This window comes from Tamandua tetradactyla, chromosome 3, assembly GCF_023851605.1.
Source record: "Tamandua tetradactyla isolate mTamTet1 chromosome 3, mTamTet1.pri, whole genome shotgun sequence".
Classification (NCBI taxonomy): Eukaryota; Metazoa; Chordata; class Mammalia; order Pilosa; family Myrmecophagidae; genus Tamandua; species Tamandua tetradactyla.
In genome coordinates, this window is record NC_135329.1 from 175,561,291 (window position 1) to 175,583,303 (window position 22,013).

Consider the following 22,013-nt stretch of genomic DNA (forward strand, 5'->3'; position numbering starts at 1 on the left):
ACCTGAGCTCTTGATTGGCAACCCCGAGGAACAGGGGCCTTCCTCTGAAAAGGATTCTTCTTTTTCTTTTTTGTGGCTGTGTTTCTACGGCTTGATGGCTCTTTGGATACAGCTGCAAGGCTTCTTGGGGCCCCAAATGCCACAGGCATAGGCAGAATTAAGCTTATTTGAGTGTTTGTCTGAAGCATGTGCCTTCCCCGGGAGAGGGGTGGGGCCCAGCTCAGGTGGAATCCCTCCTTCAAGGAAGTCAGACCCTAGGGTTTGGAAAAGTGAAGTGATTAAAGTCAGCCTACAACCTCTCCTCTGTCTCAACCATGCCCCCAACAGGGAGAGTGCGCTGATGTTTAATGTACTGCATCACCTTATGTTGGTGGGACCTACAGGGAGAAACATGCTACATACTGGGTAGGATAGGAAAAACACAGAGTCCAGAGATTTCATAGGAAAGCCTTTCAACCTGCTGGGTCTCAACCTCAGGGAAAACTGACGCAGATGACTCTTTCCTCCTGTTAGGAGGCCAGTTTGGTCTGGGAAAATCTGGATGGGGTCTATAATACCTAAGCAGACCCTCCTCAGGGGGTGGGGAGGAAGCACCATACAGGGCAAGAAGAAACAAGAAAAGAAGAACTGAAAATTCTGATCTTTTATACAAAACCTAAGCTAGAGGTCTAAAATAAGCTGAACTGAATGTCAAAGAACAGACAGACAACAAAATCATCCAACAATAAAATCCTATGTAAAAAAAGTGAAAAAATCTCCAGAATAAACTAATTAAGGTAATTAAATGCCTAGACGCAAGCAAAAAATAACAAATCATACTAGGAAAATTGAAGATATGGCCCAGCCAAAGGAACAAACCAACAATTCAAATGAAATACAGCAGTTGAAACAATTAAATCAGAATGTTCCAACAGACATAGAAAACCTAATAAAAAATCAATGAATTAAGGGAGGATATAAAGAAGGCAAGAAATGAACAAAAAGAAGAAATCGAAAGGGTGAAAAAACAAATCACAGAACTTATGGGAATGAAAGGCACAGTAGAAAAGATGAAAATCTACAATGTCAGATTTCAAAAGGCAGAAGATAGGATTAGTGAACTGGAGGATGGAACATCTGAAATTCGACAAGCAAAAGAAAACATAGGGAAAAGAATGGAAAAACATGAGCAGGGACTCAGGGAATTGAATGAAAACATGAAGCATACAAATACATGTGTTGTGGGTGTACCAGAAGGAGAAGAGAAGGGAAAAGGAGAAGAAAAACTAATGGAAGAAGTTTTCACTAAAAATTTCCCAATTCTTATGAAAGACTAAAATTACAGATCCAAGAAGTGCAGCATACCCCAAACAGAAGAGATCCAAACAGATGTACTCCAAGACACTTACTAATCAGAATGTCAGATGTCAAAGAGAAACAGGGCATCTTGAAAGCAGCAAGAGAGAAGCAATCCATCACATAGAAGGGAAGCCCAATGACACTACGCATAGATTTCTCAGCAGAAACCATGGAGGCGAGAAGACAGTGTGATGATATATTTAAGTCACTAAAAGAGAAAAACTGCCAACCAAGAATTCTATATCCAGCAAAACTGTCCTTCAAAAATGAGGGAGAAATTAAAACATTTTCAGACAAAAAAATCACTGAGAGAAATTGTGACCAAGAGACCAGCTCTGCAAGAAATAATAAAGGGAATACTTGAGACAGCTAAGAAAAGACAGGAGATAGAGGTATGGAGAAGAGTGTAGAAAGGACGACTATCAGTAAAGGTAAAAAGAAGAAAAATTAGATATGACATACAAAATCCAAAAGGCAAAATGTTAGAGGAAAGTACTGCCCATAGAGTAATAACACTAACTGTTAATGGATTAATACTCCCCAATCAAAAGACATAGACTGGCAGAATGGATTAAAAAACAGGACCCATCTATATGCTGTCTACAGAAAACACATCTTCGACTCAAGGATAAACATAGGTTATAAGTGAAAGGTTGGGAAAAGATATTCCATGCAAATAACAATCAGAAAAGGGCAGGAGTAGGTATACTGATACCCAACAAATTGGACTTCAAATGCAAAAGTTAAAAGAGAGAAAGAAAGGCACTATGTATTAATAAAAAGAACAATTCAACAAGCAGATATAACAATCATAAATATTTATGCACCGAGCCAGAATGCTCCAAAACACATGAGGCACACAATGAAAAGAGAAACAGACACATCTACCATAATAGTTAGAGACTTCAATTCTCCACTCTCATCAATGGATAGAACATCTAGACAGAGGATCAATAAAGAATCAGAGAATTTGAATAATACAATAAATGAGCTAGACTTAACGGACATTTATAGAACATTACACCCCACAACAGCAGGATAAACTTTTTCTCAAGTGCTCATGGATCATTCTCCAGGAAAGACCACATGCTGGGTCACAAAAAAAGTCTCAATAAATTTAAAAAGATTGAAATCATACAAAACATTTTCTTAGATCACAAAGGAATGAAGTTGGAAATCAATAATAGACACAGTGCCAGAAAATTCACAAATATTTGGAGGCTCAACAACACACTCTTAAACAACCAGTGTGTCAAGGAAGAAATTACAAGAGAAATCAGTAAATATCTCGAGGTAAATGAAAATGAAAACACAACATGTCAAAATTTATGGGATGAAAAAAACAAACAAACAAACAAACAAAATTTATGGGATGCAGCAAAGGCAGTGCTAAGAGGGAAATTTATTGCCCTAAATGCCTATATCAAAAAAAAAAAAAAAAGAAAGAGCAAAAATTGAGGAATCAACTCTCCACTTGGAAGAACTAGAGAAAGAATAGCAAACTAACCCCACAACAAGCAAAAGGAAAGAAAAATGAAGATTAGAGCAGAAACAATTGAAATTGAGAACATGAAAACAATGAAGAAAATCAACAAAACCAGAAGTCAGTACTTTGAGAAAATCAAAAAGATTGGTGAACCTTAGCAAGATTGACAAAAGAAGAAGAGAGAGGATGCAAATAAGATCAGAAATAGAAGAGGAGATATAACCACTGACCCCACAGAAATAAAGGAAGTAATGAGAAGATACTATGAACAACTTTATGCTAATAAACTTGATAATGCAGATGAATTGGGCAACTTCCTAGGAAGGCATGAGCAACCAACACTGACTCGAGAAGAAACAGACGACCTCAACAAACCAATCACAAGTAAAGAAATTGAATCAGTCATTAAGAAGCTCCTCCCCAAAAAAGACCAGGACCAGATAGCTTCACATATGAATTCTATGAAACATTCAAGAAAGAATTAGTACCAATCCTGCTCAAACTCTTCAAAACACTTGAAGAGGAGGGAAAGTGACCTAACTCATTCTACAAAGCCAACATCACCCTCACACCAAAGCCAGACAAAGATGTTACAAAAAAAGAAAACTACAGACCAATCTTTCTAATGAATATAGATGTAAAAATCCTCAACAAAATTCTTGCAAATTGAATCCAGCAGCACATTAGAAGAATTGCACTCCATAAGCAAGTAGGATTCAACCCACGTATGCAAGGATCGTTCAACATAAGAAAATCAAATAATGTAATACACCATATCCACGAATCAAAGCAGAAAAACCACATGATCATCTCGGATGATGTAGAAAAGGCATTTGACAAAATTCAATACCCTTTCCTGTTGAAAACACTTCAAAGCATAGAAATAGAAAGGAACTTCCTCAACATGATAAAGGGAATATATGAAAAACCCACAGCTAACATCATCCTGAATGGGGAAAAACCAAAAACATTCCCCCTAAGATCAGGAACAAGATAAGGATGTCCACTATCACCACTGTGATTCAACATCGTGTTGGAAGTTCTAGTCAGAGCAGTTAGACAAGAAAAAGAAATACAAGGCCTCAAAATTGGAAAGGAAGAAGTAAAACTCTCACTGTTTGCAGATGGTATGATTCTATGTCAAAAACCCTGAAAAAGCCACAGCAAAACTTCTACCGCTAATAAACAAGTACAACAAAGTGGCAGGTTACAAGATCAACACTCAAAAATTTGTAGTGTTTCTATATACTACTAATGATGAACATACAGCTATAGATGGAAAAAAAAAGAATGTTCATATTGTATGCTGATTGGTTTCAGTAATAAAAATTTAAAAAAGAAAAAAAATTCATCAAATGGTACACTTTAAACAGGTGCAGTTCGTTTATAATAATTACAGCTGAATAAAACAATAAGTTATTAAAACTTGTTTAAATATAAAAATATATGGATAAAGATTAATAATAGAGGGGATGGGGTAAAATAAATTGGGTAAATTGAAATACTACTGGTCAATGACATGAAGGGGTAAGGATGTATGAGCTTTTTCTTTTTATTTCTTTTTCTGGGGTGATGCAAATATTCTAAAAATGATCACAGTGACAAACACACAAAGATACTGTGAGCCACTGATTGTACACTGAATGTGTGTGAAGATGCCAACAAAAATATTTAATAAAAAAAAGAAGATATACAAATGGCCAAAAAGCATACGAAAAGAGGTTCAACATCATTAGCCATAAGGGAAATGCAAATTAAAACCAAAATGAGATAGCATTTCACATCTATTAGAGTGACTGTTATTTTTAAAAAATGGAAAATAAAAAGTGTTGGAGAGGATGCAAAGAAACAGGGGCACTCATTTATCACTACTGACGACATAAAATGGTGCAGCCACTGTGTTAGATAGCTTGGCCATTCCTCAGAAAGCTAAGTATAGAACTACCACATGACCTGGCAATCCCAGTATTAGTTATATATTAAAAAGAATTGATACAAGGGGCTCAAACAGATATTTGCACAATGATGTTCATAGCAGCATTATCCACAATTGCCAAAAGATGGAGGCAAACTAAGTGACCATCAACTGATAAATAGAAATATAAATGTGGTATATACATACAATGGAATAACATTCAGTCAGAAAAAAGAATGAAGTTCTGATGCATGCTAGAACACGGATGAATCTTGAAAACATTATGATGAGTGAAATAAGACAGACACAAATAGACAATGTACAATTCCACTTATATGAAATTTCTAGAATGGGGCAGTCATATACAAAGAAAGGTAGATTACAAGGATCAGGGAAAGGGGAAAATGGGGAGTTATTACTTAAAGGGTAGTTTCCATGTGGGGCAGTGAAAAAGCTTTGATAATGGATGGGGTGACGCTAGCACAACACTGCGAAGTTAATTAATACCACTGAATTATTTGTCAAAAATTTTAAATGTGTAATTTTGTGTTATATACATATCACAACAAAGATTTCTTTAAAAATGTAAATAGTTCAGGAAGTATTTATAAACACAAAATGTTCACTTTCTTTGTAGAATGAATTATTAAAGATATGAAATAGTACTACATAATTCACTTAGCTAAATCAGAGATGTTTTTAAACATTTTTTATTGCAAAATATAACATATATACAAAAAAGGAATACATTTCAAAGTACATTTTAATAAGTAGTCATAGAACAGACTTCCAAGTTTGGTATGGGTTAGTTCCACAACTTCAGGTTTTTCCTTCTAGCTGCTCCAAGACACTGTAGACTTAAAAATACATCAATATAACGATACAGTAGTCATATTCATTTCTTAAATCCTAACTTCGCTGTTATAACTCCTCCTTCTCCTTTGATCTTTCTCCCAATCTTTAAGGAAAATTGAGTTATGCCCATTCTAAGTTTTTTTTTTTTTAACATGGGCAGGCTCCGGAAATCGAACCTGGATCCTCGGGCATGGCAGGCAAGCACTCTTACCTGCTGAGCCACCGTGGCCCACCATCTAACTATTTTTTATGTTGAAAAAGGGTATCAACAATATGGGATAGGGGAATGGAACTGATTAATGTTTTTGGAGACTGGCACCTCTAGGCTTCAGGACTTATCTGGCCTAGGAACCATCTGAGGGTTTTAGGTTTCTGAAAGGTAAACTTAGTGCGTGCAACTTTTGTAGGATCTCAGATAGGACACTGGGTGTTCTTTAGGGTTAACAGGAATAATGGTGGTTAGGGTTTGGCAAACCATGGCAATTAGCAATATCTAGCCGACACTTGCAGAAGAGTAACCTCCAGAATAGGCTCTCGACTCTATTTGAACTCTCTTAGCCATTGATCCCTTATTTTGTTACATTTCTTTTCCCTTTTCTGGTCAGGAAGGTCTTGTCAATCCCACAATCCCACAATCCTGGGAGTCATGTTCTACATTGTCAGGGAGACTCAAACCCCATGGGACATCATGCCCCATGTAGGGGAATGGGTAATGATTTTACTTGAAGAGTTAGGCTCAGAGAGAGAGAGGCCACATCTGAGCAACAAGAGTTTCTCTGGAAGTAACTCTTTGGCATACTTATTGGTAGGCTTAGCTCTCTGCTATAGAAATAAGTTTCTTAAGAGCAAGCTTCAAGGCTTGCCTATTGACTTGGGAATCTTCAGTGTTTGAGAGAGTATCCAGGGTTTCACAGGTGGGAAAGTTTAATAGTTTCATATTTTTAGGGATGCCTATTATATTAGTTTGTTAAGCTGCCAGAATGCAATATACCAGAATTGGAATAGCTTTTAAAAAGGGAATTTAATAAGTTATAAATGTACAGTTCTAAGGCTATAAACGTGCCCAAACTAAGGCATCTAGAGAAAGATATTTTGGCTCAAGGAAGGGTGATCTGGAAAGGCATGAGACTGGCATCTGCTGGTCCATCTTCTGGTTTCAAACAGTTTCCCCAGGGGTGTTTTCTTTCTTCCTCTCTGAAGGTTGCTGGCTCTGTGGGCTCTGTCACTTCTGCTTTCCAAGCAACTGTGGGTCTCACTTAGCTGCTCAAAGAAAAAAATCTGGGTTTCATCTCTTGTGAGACGTAGCATCTGCTGGGCCCAGAGATTTCTTTTCTTCAGGTTCTGACTATTTCTGTCTTCAAACGACTGTATCGGCTCTCTCTGACAGCTCTGAACTTTCTCCAAAATGTCTCCTCTTTTAAAGGATTCCACTAAACTAATTACTAGGAAGAATACCATACTTGAAAGAGAATAAGTGCTCACTCGTTGTGGAGAAGAAAAGAATTTTATTCACAATCTTGCAAGAACAGGAGCCCATTCAAAAAATGGTGGCTGGTGGTGCTGAGCAACTAAAAGCAGTAATATTTATCTAACCTGCAAGTCCCTTCTGTTTCTCTGCTGACTGGATACTTCAGAGGTCACAACCTATCTGAATAATCTAACTAATTCAAATTTCTGGTGAAAGGTTCTGCTTTTGATTACACTTTATATTTCAATGACTCTGCCCATTACTTGTTTAAACTTGTTTCCACCTGTTTGGTGCCAATTCTAGGCTTATGTCAGAGGCGCTCTCCTTCCCTGCCTGCAGCCTGAGTTGTTCTGCAGCCCTTTCCTGCACCATATTGTGTGAAAGCTAAAGTTAATTTTCTGACATGAATCAAGACCCACGTTGAATGGGTGGAGTCACATCTCATCTAATTAAAAGGTCACCCCCATCACTGGGCACCTCACAACTCCATAGAGATAATCTAACCAAAAGTTCCCGCCCCACAATATTGAATCAGGATTAAAAGAAACAGCTGCCCCCACAAAACCGAATCAGGATTAAAACATGGTTTTTCTGGGGTACATAATACTTTCAAACTGGCACACCTATTTTTATAAAAGTGTCCAGCTCTACCTCTGGCCCAAAGTTAACTAAAAAGGCAAAAGATCTTTATCCATAAAAGCCCTGCTTGAGTCTTATGCATTTTAAAGTGGAAAAGTGAAAAAGAAGAAGTAATACAAGCTAGCAAAGAAATGGTGTTCCATCGTGTTAATAAAAAACAATATCAGACTCTCTCATGAGTGCGCCTAGGAGAAGCACAACCAATCTCTTCCTGGGCTGAAGGTGCCTACTCAGCTGGAGAAGCCCATCTCCCTAAACTATCAAGGTTATCCAGGTATATTTTAGTTATCTGGAACTGTCATATTCGAATACTTGACATCTTAAATCTGTGGCACTGCAGACTATATTTCTGGTCAGTTCTTGTAAAAATTTTATTTATTAGGCTTTGTGAACAATAGGATTTCAAAAGGACTTCAGTATTTTCAATTATACTACTTGTTGGTCTTATTCAGAGAAGAATTTCCCCCCACCTTGGAAGCTTCTTAATGGGCATCATGAGCACACCTGCCTACCCCACCCCTTTGTAATGGTGTGGGGTTTTCCCCTCAGCCGCAGCCTAGGCTGGTAGGGAGGTGTCCAGGGACCACAGGAAGGGTAACCAGCTATGGAGCCTCAGATGCAGGTCCATGGGCACTGCCAGTACCAGGCACTGCAGTGGCAACTGCACCAGCCCCACCGCCCCTAACAAGGTCAGTGCCCTTCCTGGGCAGAGACTGCTTACAATTTCAGCCTGCTCAGGATAGAAGGAGGGCCAGGTCGGTCGTGCCTCCAGCATCTGCTAGAGGAGTTTGACATTTGATCAAACATATGGACTAGAGAAGAATATGTATTATGCTGCCGTTACTACACAATATTCCACTGAACGTGTATACCACAGTTCACCTTCCAATAAAGAAAAACCCATAAGCAGGTGGCTTCACAGGCAACTTTTACCAAGCATTCCAAGAAGAATTACTACCATTCTTGCTCAAACTCTTCCAAAAAACTGAAAAGGGAACACTACTTAACTCATTCTATGAATCCAATATTACCCTAATACCAAAACCTGATGAAGATATAACTTCATTCCTTTTCACAGCTGAATAACATTCCATTGTATGTATATACCACATATTTTTTTCCTTTTCTTTAGGAACTTTCGTTGTTTTTTTTTAAATTTATTTTATTTATTAAACATACCAACATACAAACATTCTTACCATATGATCATTCCATCTACATATATAATCAGTAATTTCAGTAATTTACAATATCATCACAAAGTTGTATATTCATCATGATCATTTTAGAACATTTGCATCAATTCAGAAAAAGAAATAAAAAGACAACAGAAAAAAATTCATACACACCATACCCCTTACACCTCTCTTTCATTGATCACTAGCATTTCAATCTACTAAATTTATTTTAACATTTGTTCCCCATTACTCATTTATTTTTAATCCATATGTTTTACTCATCTGTCCACTTAGATAAAAGGAACATCAGACACAAGGTTTTCACAATCACAGTCACATTGCGAAAGCTATATCATTATACAGATATCTTCAAGAAACATGGCTACTGGAACACAGCTCTACATTTTCAGGTAGTTCCCTCCAGCCTCTCCATTACATCTTAACTAAAAAGGTGATATCTATTTAATGCATAAGAATAACCTCCAGGATAACCTCTCGACTCTGTATGTAATCTCTCAGCCATTGACACTTTATTTTGTCTCATTTCGCTCTTCCCCCTTTTGGTTGAGAAGGTTTTCTCATACCCTTGATGCTGAGTCCCAGCTCATTCTAGGGTTTCTGTTCCACGTTGCCAGGAAGGTCCCTGTGAGTCATGTCCCACGTGGGGGGGGAGGGGCAGTGAGTTTGCCTGTCGTGTTGGCTGAGAGAGGCCACATATGAGCAACAAAAGAGGTTCTCTTGGGGGTGACTCTTAGGCCTAATTGTAAGTAGGCTTAGCCTATTCTTTGCGGGGTGAAGTTTCGTATGAAAAAATCCCAAGATTGGGGGCTCAGCTTATTGCTTTGGTTGTCCCTACTGCTTGTGAGAATATCAAGAATTCTCCACTTGGGGAAGTTGAATTTTCCCCCTTTCTCACCATTCCCCAAAGGGGACTCTGCAAATACTTTTTTATTTACTGTTCAAATCACTCTGGGATCTATCAGGACATCACTCTGGACAAACCTACAAAATCTCATGCCCTACCCAAGGTTCCATATTCTTATGGTGTTCAATTAAGCTGTCCACATAAGTTATATTAGGAAATACACTAGTCAAAATATAAATTTTGTACCAAATAAACATTTTTTGCTTTAGTCTCACACATAAGTTAAAGTTTTAAAATATTACCATCTATTTTCAACACCCAGCAGTATTGACATTCCTTTGTTCTTCCTCATGCAAAAACATTTTTTAGTATATACATTTAGTCACTATCATTATACACTCTAGGCATTCCTAGATTATACCATCTAGTCTTTATTATCTATCTTTCCTTCTGATTTCATTTGTACCCCCAGGCCTCCTCCCTCTATCATTCTCACATTCAGCTTCATTCAGTGTTCTAACATTGTATTACAGTTAGGTAGTATTGTGCTATCCATTTCTGATTTTTACAATCATTCCCGTTGCACAATTTGTCATTGTATGTATATACCACATTTTGTTTATCCATTCATTGGTTGATGGATATTTGGGCTGCTTTCATATTTTGGAAACTGTAAATAATGCTGCTATGACCATCAGTGTTCTAATGTCTGTTAGAGTTCCTGCTTTCAATTCTTCTGGGTATATACCTAGTTGTGGGATTGATGGTTCATATGGTAATTCTATATTTAGCTTCCTGAGGAACTGCCAAACTATCTTCCACAGAGGCAGCACCAATTTACAATCAGACCAGCAATGAAAGTGTTCCTATTTCTCCCCATCTTCTCCAATACCTGTAATTTTTTGCTTTTTAATCATATCCATTCTAATGGGTATGAAATAATATCTCACTGTGGTTCTTTTTTTTTGGGGGGGGGGGGCAGTCCTGGGGTGGTGGTGCATGGTCCAGGAATCGAACATGGGTCTCTCACATGGAAGGTAAGCATTCTTTCACTGAAACACCTGTGTATCCCCTCACTGTAGTTTTGATTTACACTTTCCTAATAGCTAGTGATATTGAGCATCTTTTCATATGCCTTTTAGCCATTTCAATTTCCTCTTTGGAGAAATAGCTATTGAAATCTGTTGCTCATTTTTAAAGTGGGTCGGTCATCTTTTATATTGTTGATTTGTGGGATTTCTTTGTATATTCTAGATGTTAAACCCTTATTCATTATGTGGTTTCCAAATACTTTCTCACACTGGGAAAAAAAAAGCAGTATCAGATAATTTTTTTTTTGAAATTTTAAAATATTAAGTACCATCTATTTTCAGCACACCAGATAATTTTTTTTAAGTTACAAGTCTAATAACACTAATAGCAACTTGGTAATAAGATTGTTTTAAGGCTATAATTTCCTCCCATTTCTATTTGCAGATTCCCTTTGCAATGTGACTTTGCCAATTCCTCTTATCAAAAAATGAGTTCTATTTCTCCACCCCCGTGAATTTGGACTGGCCTTGTGACTTGCATTGAACAGTAAGGTGGAAGGGTTATCATTTAAGTTTTAAAGCCTAAGCATCAAAAAGGCCTTGTAGCTTCCACCTTCACCTTCTTAGAATACTACTCTGAGACTGCCATGCAAAAATACCAAACTGGCCTACCTGCAGATGGGAAGCCATACCTGAGAAGAATGAGACACTTCACCTGACAGCCAGCACCAACTATGAACATGTGAATGATGACATCTTGGGCCTTCAAATCAGCCAATTCTTCTGGTGAACGTATGAAAGCCAATGTGTGAGAGCTGAGTGAAACCAAAGAGAAACTAGTGTGTCAACCTATAGTACCATGAAAAATAATAAACATTTTGTCCTAAGTCATTAAGTTTTGGAGTGGTTTCTTAGACAGCAATAGCAAACAAATAGACTTAAAAATAACATACATAGGGGTGGACCATGGTGGCTCAGCAGGCAGAGTTCTCACCTGCCATGCAGGAGACCCGGGTTCGATTCCTGGTGTCTGACCATGAACAAAAATAACATACTTAAAATAACAAACCAAACTTTTAAAAAAGTTTGTGAAAGTGAGAAAAATTGCTTTACATTTTTATATTTTTATCTTTAATTCATTTATTATAGTAGTCTGTTTCAGTCTTTAATTCACCTATTATAACTATAATATCCTGGAAGCCATGCTAACTCATATGCTTAATTCCACTATTATAAAAAATAGAAATTAATGTATAAAAATGCCATGGGGAATCTTTAAAGATTTTGTCTCTACTGAAATTTATGTGATGGAACCTCAGAAAGACCACTCTAGTTGTATTATAGAATGAACTGGAGGGGGTGCAAGGGCAGTTCAGTGGTAGAATTCTTGCCTGCCATGCAGGAGACTGGGATTCAATTGCTGGCCCATGTACTTTCCAAACAAACAAACAAAAAACCAACCAAACAAACATGCAGCAAATGGTGCTGCAATAAGGGGATACTCATATGGAAAAAAAATGAAATGTGACCCCGCCATACAGCATAAAAAATAAAATTAAAAGAATGGACTGGGTGAATAGGGCATGAGATTTTGCAGGTTTGTCCAGAGTGATGCCCCGATAAATCCCAAAGTGATGTGGACTTTGCAAAGTCCCCTTGGGGGAAGGGCAAGAAAGTGGGAAAATTCAACTTCCCTATTTGGAGGATCCCTGATATGCTCCAAAGCAGGGAAGACAACCAAATCAATAGGCTGAGCCCTTAATCCTGGGGTTTATTTCTGTGAAACTTATCCCCACAAAGGATAGACTAAGCCTACTTAAAATTAGGCCTCAGAGGCGGTTTTATGGACCTTAAACCTAAAGCAAGAGCACTGAAGAAGGAAATAAATAAATGGGAACTCCTCAAAATTAAACACTTTTGTGCATCAAAGAACATCATCAAGAAAGTAGAAAGACAGCCTACACAATGGGAGACAATATTTGGAAATGACATATCAGATAAAGGTCTAGTATCCAGAATTTATAAAGAGATTGTTCAACTCAACAACAAAAAGACAGCCAACCCAATTACAAAATGGGAAAAAGACTTGAACAGACACCTACCAGAAGAGGAAATACGGATGGCCAAAAGGCACATGAAGAGATGCTCAATGTCCCTGGCCATTAGAGAAATGCAAATCAAAACCACAATGAGATATCATCTCACACCCACCAGGATGGCCATTATCAACAAAACAGAAAATGACAAGTGCTGGAGAGGATGCGGTGAAAGAGGCACACTTATCCACTGCTGGTGGGAATGTCAAATGGTGCAACCACTGTGGAAGGCAGTTTGGCGGTTCCTCAAAAAGCTGAATATAGAATTGCCATACGACCCAGCAATACCATTGCTGGGAATCTACTCAAAGGAATTAAGGGCAAAAACTCAAACGGACTTTTGCACACCAATGTTTATAGCAGTGTTATTGACAATTGCAAAGAGATGGAAACAGCCAAAATGTCCATCAACAGATGAGTGGCTAAACAAACTGTGGTATAGACATACAATGGAATATTATGCAGCTTTAAGACAGGATAAACTTATGAAGCATGTAATAACATGGATGGACCTAGAGAACATTATGCTGAGTGAGTCTAGCCAAAAACTTAAAGACAAATACTGTATGGTCCCAATGATGTGAATCGACATTCGAGAATAAACTTGGAATATGTCATTGGTAACAGAGTCCAGCAGGAGTTAGAAACAGGGTAAGATAATGGGTAATTGGAGCTGAGGGGATACAGACTGTGCAACAGGACTAGATACGAAAACTCAAAAATGGACAGCACAATAATACCTAATTGTAAAGTAATCATGTTAAAACACTGAATGAAGCTGCATCCGAGCTATAGGTTTTTGTTTTGTTTTGTTTTGATTTTACTGTTATTACTTTTATTTTTTTCTCTATATTAACATTCTATATCTTTTTCAGTTGTGTTGCTAGTTCTTCTAAACCGATGCAAATGTACTAAGAAACGATGATCATGCATCTATGTGATGATGTTAAGAATTACTGATTGCATATGTAGAATGGTATGATTTCTAAATGTTGGGTTAATTTCTTTTTTTCTGTTAATTAATAAAAAAAAAGAATTACTGATTGTATATGTAGAATGGAATGATATCTTAATGTTTTGTTTGTTAATTTTTTTTAATTAATAAAAAAAGTTAAAAAAAAAATTAGGCCTCAGAGTCACCCCCAGAGAACCTCTTTTGTTGCTCAGATGTGGCCTATCTCTCTCTCAGCCACCATGGCAAGCAAACCCACCGCCCTCCCCATCTCTAAGTGGAACACAGCTCCCAGGGGTATAAATCTCCCTGGCAACACGGGACAGAAATCCTAGAATAAACTGGGACTCAGTATCAAGGGCTTGAGAAAACCTTCTCGACTGAAAGAGGGAAGGGAGAAATGAGACAGAATAAAATGTCAGTGGCTGAGAGATTTCAGAGTCAAGAGATTATCCTGTAGGTTATTCTTATGTATTTTATAGATATCCCCTTTTTAGTTTAAGGTGTATTAGAGAGGCTAGAGGGGAGTACCTGAAACTGTAGAGCTGTATTCCAGTAGCCATGTTTCTTCAAGATGAACGTATAATGGTATAGTTTTTGCAATGTGATTATGTGATCATGAGGAAAAAAAAAAAACCTAAAATTGTGGAATTATAACCCGTGTCAAACTCTGAAATATGTTCGACAACAAACTGTGGTGCTGTGCTTTGAAACGTATAGCTTTTTTGTATGTATGTTATTTTTTACAAAAAAAGAATGGACTAGAAGAAGGAAAGACTGAGGGCTGGATGACCCTAGGAATGGTCCAACTGAGAACTGTTTAAAAAGTTGAAAAAGTAGGTCCCTTGGGGGAATGGGGAGAAAGGAGGAAATATTCAACTTTTTCATATAGACAATTTCTGATATTTTCGCAAGCAATGGGGACAATCAAGTCAATAGCCTAGGCCCTCAATCTTGGGGTTTACCCTATGAAACTTATTCTTGCAAAGGGCAGGCTAAGCCTACCTAAAATTAGGTCTAAGAGTCACCCTCAGAGAACCTTTTCTGTTACTCAAATGTGACCTCTCTTTAAGCTGATGCAGCAAGTGAACTGACTGCCTTCCTCTGCTACATGGGACATGACTCCCAGGGGTGTAATTCTCCCTGGCAATGTAGAGATACATATTATGAAGTACATATATTAAGAATGTTTCTGTGTTTGTATGTTAAGGTCTATCAATAAAAATATCAAAAAAAAAGTTGAAAAAGTGATCAGACTTCGACTAGAGATATGAATGAAGCTGATCTGAAAAGGACTAAAGCAAATCAGAATACAGGGTAAAGGATGATATGGTCCATATTTTTAAAACTTCAACTTCTATGTGAGACCAAAGGGAAAGATATTATCTGATGCAAAATTTCTATTTTGGGTAGCACATCACCTAATTTAACTTGTATGGACAGTTTAGCTGACCTTCAAAAGTACAGGGAATCTTGACTAGGGCATGAGATCTTGTTGGCTGGTACAGGTTAGTTTGATTCCTCAATATATCTCAGAGTAATCTGGGCAGTTTATAAAAAAGTATTTGCAAAGTCCCCTTGGAGGACTGGGAAGAAAGGAAGAAATAGTCAACTTTTCCATTTGGGGAAATTCTGATATTCTTGTAAGTAGTGGGGACAACTAAATCAATTGGCTGAGCACTTGATCTTGGGGTTTGCCCCTATGAAACATTCCTGCAAAGGAGAAGCTAAACCTACTTATAATTTTGCCTATGAATAACCCCCAGAGAAACTCTTATGTTGCTCAGATGTGGCCTCTCTCTAAGTCAAATTCTTATATATTATATGGCTATCTTTTCTTAGTTTATGGAGTATTAGAGTGGGTGAAGGGGAAGTACCTGAAATTGTTCAGCTGTGTTCCAGTAGCCTTGATTCTTAAAGATGGTTGCATATGATAGAGCTTTTACAAATGTGACTGTGTGATTGTTTCTTAGTTTATGGAGTATTAGAGTGGGTGAAAGGGAAGTACCTGAAATTGTTCAGTTGTGTTCCAGCAGCCTTGATTCTTGAAGATGGTTGCATATGATAGAGCTTTTACAAATGTGACTGTGTGATTGTTTGTTTTTGGGAAGTGCATGGGCCAGGAATCAAACCTGGATCTCTCGCATGTTAGCCAAGAACTCTACCACTGAACTACCTTTGCACCCCCTGTGACTGTGTGATCATGAAAACTTTGTGTCTGATACTCCTTTTATCCAGGGTATGGACAGAAGAATAAAAAATAAGGATAAAAATTAATAAATAATGGGGGGAACAAAGGAAAAAAAATGGGTAGATTGAAATGCTGGTGGTCAATGAGAGGGAGGGGTAAGTGGGATGAGATATATGAGTTTCTCCTTTTTTCTTCTTATTTCTTTTTCTGGAGTGATGCAAATGTTCTAAAAATGATCATGGTGATGAATATACAATTATGTGATGATACTGTGAGCCACTGATTATCTACCATGTATGAACTGTATGTGAAGAGTTATTAATAAAAATATTTAAAAAAAAAATGGTCCAAATGAGAGAAGTCAGAGGCCTGAACTATCATTATTGCTAATACAATTAATAATAATGATAGCCAACATTCATTATGTATTTATGATATGCCAAGTACTATAATAAGAACTTTGTATATTTTCTCATTTCATCTTCATAGCATCCCTTTTTAAAGTTTATTTTATTATTATGTTTATTTTACAAATAATTATGGATTTACAAGTTGAAAGTTATAAAAAAAAAAAAAAAGGACCAAGGGGTTTCATGTTCTCTTCTCTCAATTTCCCCACTGATATTCTCCATAACTACAGGACAGAGCTTATTCAGATCTCACTAGTTGTTTTTGTTTTTTTTTAGATGCATGGTCTGGGAATAGATCTCACTAGTTTTACAAACACTTATTTGTGTGTGTGTGTGTATGTGTGTATTATAGTTCTGCACAATTTTATCATTTGTGATTTGGGTAACCACCATCACACTCAAGATACAGAACCATTCCTTCACCACAAGGATCCCTCCTCTCTCCATTATAATCATACATATCTCTTCCTTCCCCATCCCTAATCCCTAGTAACAACTAATCTGTTCTCCATCCCTATAATTTTATTTCAATAATTTTATATAAATAGAATCATACAGTATGTATAACCTTTTGAGACTGGCTTTTTCTACTGGAAACCCACCCAAGTTGTTGAGGCATCAATAATTCATTTCATTTTTTGCTACATAGTATTCCAAACTGCGATGTAACACAGTTTGTTTAACCATTTGCCTGTTGAAAGACTTTGGGGTTGTTTCCAGTTTGGGGCTATTAGGAATAAGGCTGCTATGAACAGTTATATTCAGGTTTTTGTCTGAATATAATCTTTAATTACTCAAGAATAAATGCCAGTGAGTATAACTGCATACAAATCTTTTTTTTTTTTTACAAATCTATTTTTTTAAGATAAGAAATTGAGACTATAAATGGTAGAACTGGGATTCTAATCCAGATAGTCTGTTCTAGGCCCTTATCTTTCCATTCTACTTTTCTAATAGTTGTAGAAATTGAGAAGTGAATGGGGTTAAAGAAATAGTAAGAACACAGTCAATAGAAGTTACCATTACTTAGATGAAAGGTAAATGAGTAAAGCGCGAAAGGGGACTTCAGGACTCCAGCTTTGGCACATTACATGATAAAAGAGAACACATGAATTAACTTTTAGGCATACTGTATTTGAGAGATCTCCAAGTCATCCTTATCTAGCAGACAATATGATATACAGAATAGGAACGAGATATCAAGAGTAAGCTCTAGATAAGAGATATAGATTTCAGAATCATTACAAAGGATACTAATTGAAATAATAATATCACAGAGGGTCAGAGGTAGAGAATTGAGAGGAGAGCAGAGGGCCTTGAAGATTAGAGAACCATTTAAGTCTTAAAGTTTATATTCATATCCCCTTTGCTTTTTCCCCACAAACAATAAAACAGTAGAGTAAATACCAAATAGATGGCAAATTCATACAAATTTCAGCAACTTCAGATTTTACAAGCACTTAAAGTCTACTAATTTGAGTCTTACAATCACCTTATAAGATAGAAAGGAAGTAGTTAAGTCTTCCCTCCTCCCTCCTTTTTTTATTTAAAAAAGACTGCTGCCGATTTTTTAACAATCTGTTTCAATTAAGAATCAAGCACAATCAAGGGCTGAGGACTCACGACAAAGGTGATAGATAAACATGATTCTTACATTTTTTGAAATTCAGTGTGTTACAATTTAACAAAACAACTATTCTATAACCCATACTTTGCCATTCAAAATATCAGCGCCACTCTGTTTGGCAGTTAAAAATGTAGGAAGTGCTGAAATTCTTTAAACAACAAAGTTACACCTTTTAATATATTACATAATTGAGATTTTACTCTCTCCCAAATTAAAGTTTACCCATTTACTACTATGAATTTTTAAACTGGACTTATGTCAAGGCCAACATATTTACAATTTCAAGTTTTAGTATACCATGTTGAGTAAGTATTTATGCAACGGATAAAATGTACAACCACATCATAAAACATTATGAAAGAATCTCTAATCAAGAAAATTGCCAATTCTTAGTTTAATTCTAGAAACAGGTTTCAGAGACATTATGAGAACAGGATGTGAATAAATATCTGTGCCAATTAGCATAGGTCTAAAGCATAAAAGAAATTTCCATAAATTGATTTATGAAAAGCAGCTAAGTGCCAAGTAAAAACTAATCCAAACCAAAATATTCAGCACAATTTTTATTTCTGGCAACTTTAGCTCCTGGCTTTAAAATGTATCCCAGCTATGATATAAGATCATGAAAATTTACTGAGCCATAAAAAAAATACAGGTAGATTTGGAAGTCCTTTCTGTCAAGCTAAAACTAGTGTCATTTGCTCATACCATAAATGCCAGAACATTAAATCAGATCAATTATTCTAAAGTGGAAGCCAGTTGTGAACCAAATAATCTAGGGAATTATTTTTTCTTCCAAGTATATCTCCCCCTACTTATTTCCCCAGCCACCAATATTCTGAAGGGAAATGAAAATGATATAACAGATAAATGGGTGTGCCTTTTTTTTCTAACTCCAAGATTATTTAGATATATATACACTTTTCTCAACTTTCTGGAAAAATTCTTGAATTAGATCCAAACCTTTTTTAAACAATGTATCAATAGCAGACATAAGGAGCAGACCTACAAAGTGACAAGAGCTCAGCATAAGGCTCTATAATTACGGGGCTATACTGATACCAGTTGCAAGACACCTTTAGAGCTTTTGGTGCAGCTTCCTCCAGAATCCATTATATTTTTAAACAATGACAAACATTCAGTTCATCATCCTGAGAAAAGTACATAGTCTTCTAGCCAGATAAAACTGTAAAAAGAAGCAATTTTGGACATTAAAAAAAAAAAACACAAGAAACCAGACAATGAAAGACAAGAATTCCTCTGTTTTGGCATTAAAACAACAATAACAATGTATTATTTTGTACAGCTAATAACTTGATTGGAGACTTTCTGCCCATATTTTATCACTTAAGCTTTTCATTATGCATCATTGGTTTTTCTATTATAAAGCTCAATCTAAATCGATGCAAATGTTCTAAGAAATGATGAATATGCAACTAGGTGATGATATTAAGAATTACTGATTATATATGTAGAATGGAATAATATGTTAATGTTTTTGTTTGTTGTTAATTTTTTTAATTGATAAATAAAAATTTTCAAAAATGAAAAAAAGCTCAGTCAAGCTGAAAATCTTAATCATTCTAGAACTTAATATACACTGCTATGTGTATTAAAAACGATCAAACAAAGCTAAATCCACATTACATGTAAAGATAGCTTTAAGAGTTGGATTTAAAACAAACTTTAAAGGTTCATTTTAGAGGAAATGATTATACTTCCATAGAGGCATTATTTCAAACATATTATAAACAGCTCCAATACGGAAATGTGTCAAATGAGAAGACTTCTAGCACATATAATCAGCCAATTGTCATTATATGCTAACTTAGACTAGCATTTCCTAAATTACTTGGTATTTCCTACTCAACTTTCAACTTGATTGCATTCTACAATGACACCTACTGGCCATTCAAAATCAGCCATTGGTTCTGTAAGAGCACTAGTAGGTTGGTTACATAATAGGAAGAAACACATACATAAACATATACACACACACCACCATGTATAAAAGCAGAGGTTTGTTCACAGGTATTCAACACACTACATAATCGCAACCAAAATAGAATCAGAAGTCTTCTTTGTAACTGAGAGAGTATTATTATTATTTTAAAAGATAAAAGACAAAGACTGAAACACCAAATATCAATTAACATTTTTATCTAAAGCAATCTAAACATTTCAGAACAGACACTAATGATCTACCTGTCTTTCCCAAACGATTTTTTGAGGGAAAAAATGAATATTTGATTTAGGTTCTGGGATACACTAATATAAATACAAAAATAAATCACATCTTAGAAAGCTGTTCTGACCTCATATTAAAATATTTAGTATACCATATTGAGTAAGTATTTATGCAACGGATAAAATGTACTTTAGGAAAATGATACACTTGCTAATACTACATTAGTCTGTATCTACTAAGCTAAAGGCAACATTTCAGCTTACATTTTTGTAATTTCTAATGCTGTTTTTAAATTGTTTCCCAGTGTGTTATAAAATTAAGTTTTTATGTAGTTTGTCCTTCCATAACACATAATGAATGGAATTCCTATTTTTAGTCTACACTTCATTGTGCAAAGACATAAAAAAAAACCTTTTAAGAAAACTCATAGTTAATCAAGTCTTCAAATACATTTTACCTCAATGCCAGAGGCTCAAATAGCATACTTTAAAACCTAGCAAATAAATAATTCATAGTTAGCTTCTCAGACTTACACAGCAAACTACCTCTTGTTGATTTTTTCCCCCAATTCAGACCACCACCTCATTTTCACAGTTTCTAACATCCACAATATCTGGTAGGGATGGGGGTCATGGGAATCTACCAACTCATTTTCTAGTCATTTTCCAACTTACACTTACGTCCTACTATAGGGCTTTTTTTTTTTTTTTTTTTTTTTTGAGGGTTTCCACTTTCCTAAATTTTTTTTTTTTTTTTAATGTTTTGTTGGGCAGGCAACGGTGGCTCAGTGGCAGAGTTCTCGCCTGCATGCCGGAGACCCGGGTTCAATTCCCGGTCCCTGCCCATATAAAATAAAAATAAAAAATAAAATGTTTTTATTATCAGCCTGGGCCCTCAAAACAAATTCATGAATTAGAAAACACGAGCCTGGCCACGTCCATCTCAAACTAATATCATGTGTCTCAACCCAAGTCCATATTTGGGGTAAGCAGTTCGTGACTGCTCTATCCTTCAAGCTATCACCCTTCGCCTACAGAGCCTGCCTAGGTGCAAAGCACTCAAGCCAACGAAGGCGATGTTCTGACACATCAGTACACTGCAAGCCCTCTCCCGGGAGAAACAATCTACTTGGTTGGGTAAATATCAGCCAAGAATTACATAATGACTACAAAGAGTTCCAAGGATATGACCACCAGTAAATACCTTTCTTCTCCGCTCCTTCTCCCCATCCCAGGAAATGGCCCTAAGATCAGTCCTTAGGATTTCTCTCAATACCGCGTCCTTCTGTCGCCGGGGACTTTGTGTAAGGAATTCCTCCCGCCTTCACGACACCCTCTTGCTCCTGCTTCCCTCCCCGCTCCCTGCCGGCGCCAACGCAGACCCTCACGCCCTAGGCCCCCGCGTCGCCCCCAAGGACTCAGTCTCCACCCGCCTCAGCAGCCTTCTCACGACCCTCCCAATCTGCTACCGGGTCTACAAGAGATTCCGTAACCACCAACACTCCAGCGACCGCCTTCCCAGACCCTGTCGTCAGCTCCTCTCTATGGTCGTGCAGCCGGAGAAGTGAAAATCCCTCCAGATCTTAGCACTCTGCGTCCCCCAAAGACAGCACCGCCGCCTACCTGTCACCCCGCTGTCTCCAGCTTCCTACCGCCACCGCCTCCCTGAGCAGCCTGCCAACTGCGGCTCAACAAACAGCCCTCCCATTGGATAAGTCCACGCTCTTAACAGCCTCACTTATTGGCTGCAGTAAGTCTACGGCTCTCTGTGCAGT

The 22,013-nt window shown here is 36.9% G+C and overlaps 1 protein-coding gene across 11 annotated transcripts in view; it reads right to left on the minus strand.

Moving 5' to 3' along the window:
* Positions 1-21,952, minus strand: part of HYCC2 (hyccin PI4KA lipid kinase complex subunit 2) — a 118,780-nt gene extending 96,828 nt beyond the window's left edge. For 4 of the 11 annotated variants that reach the window (XM_077154661.1, XM_077154662.1, XM_077154648.1 and 1 more), the window contains exon 1: positions 21,862-21,938. The gene's annotated coding sequence lies outside the window, so the exon portion shown is untranslated. The other 7 variants (XM_077154651.1, XM_077154649.1, XM_077154655.1 and 4 more) reach the window with 7 other exon arrangements.
* Positions 21,953-22,013: the final 61 nt, after the last annotated feature.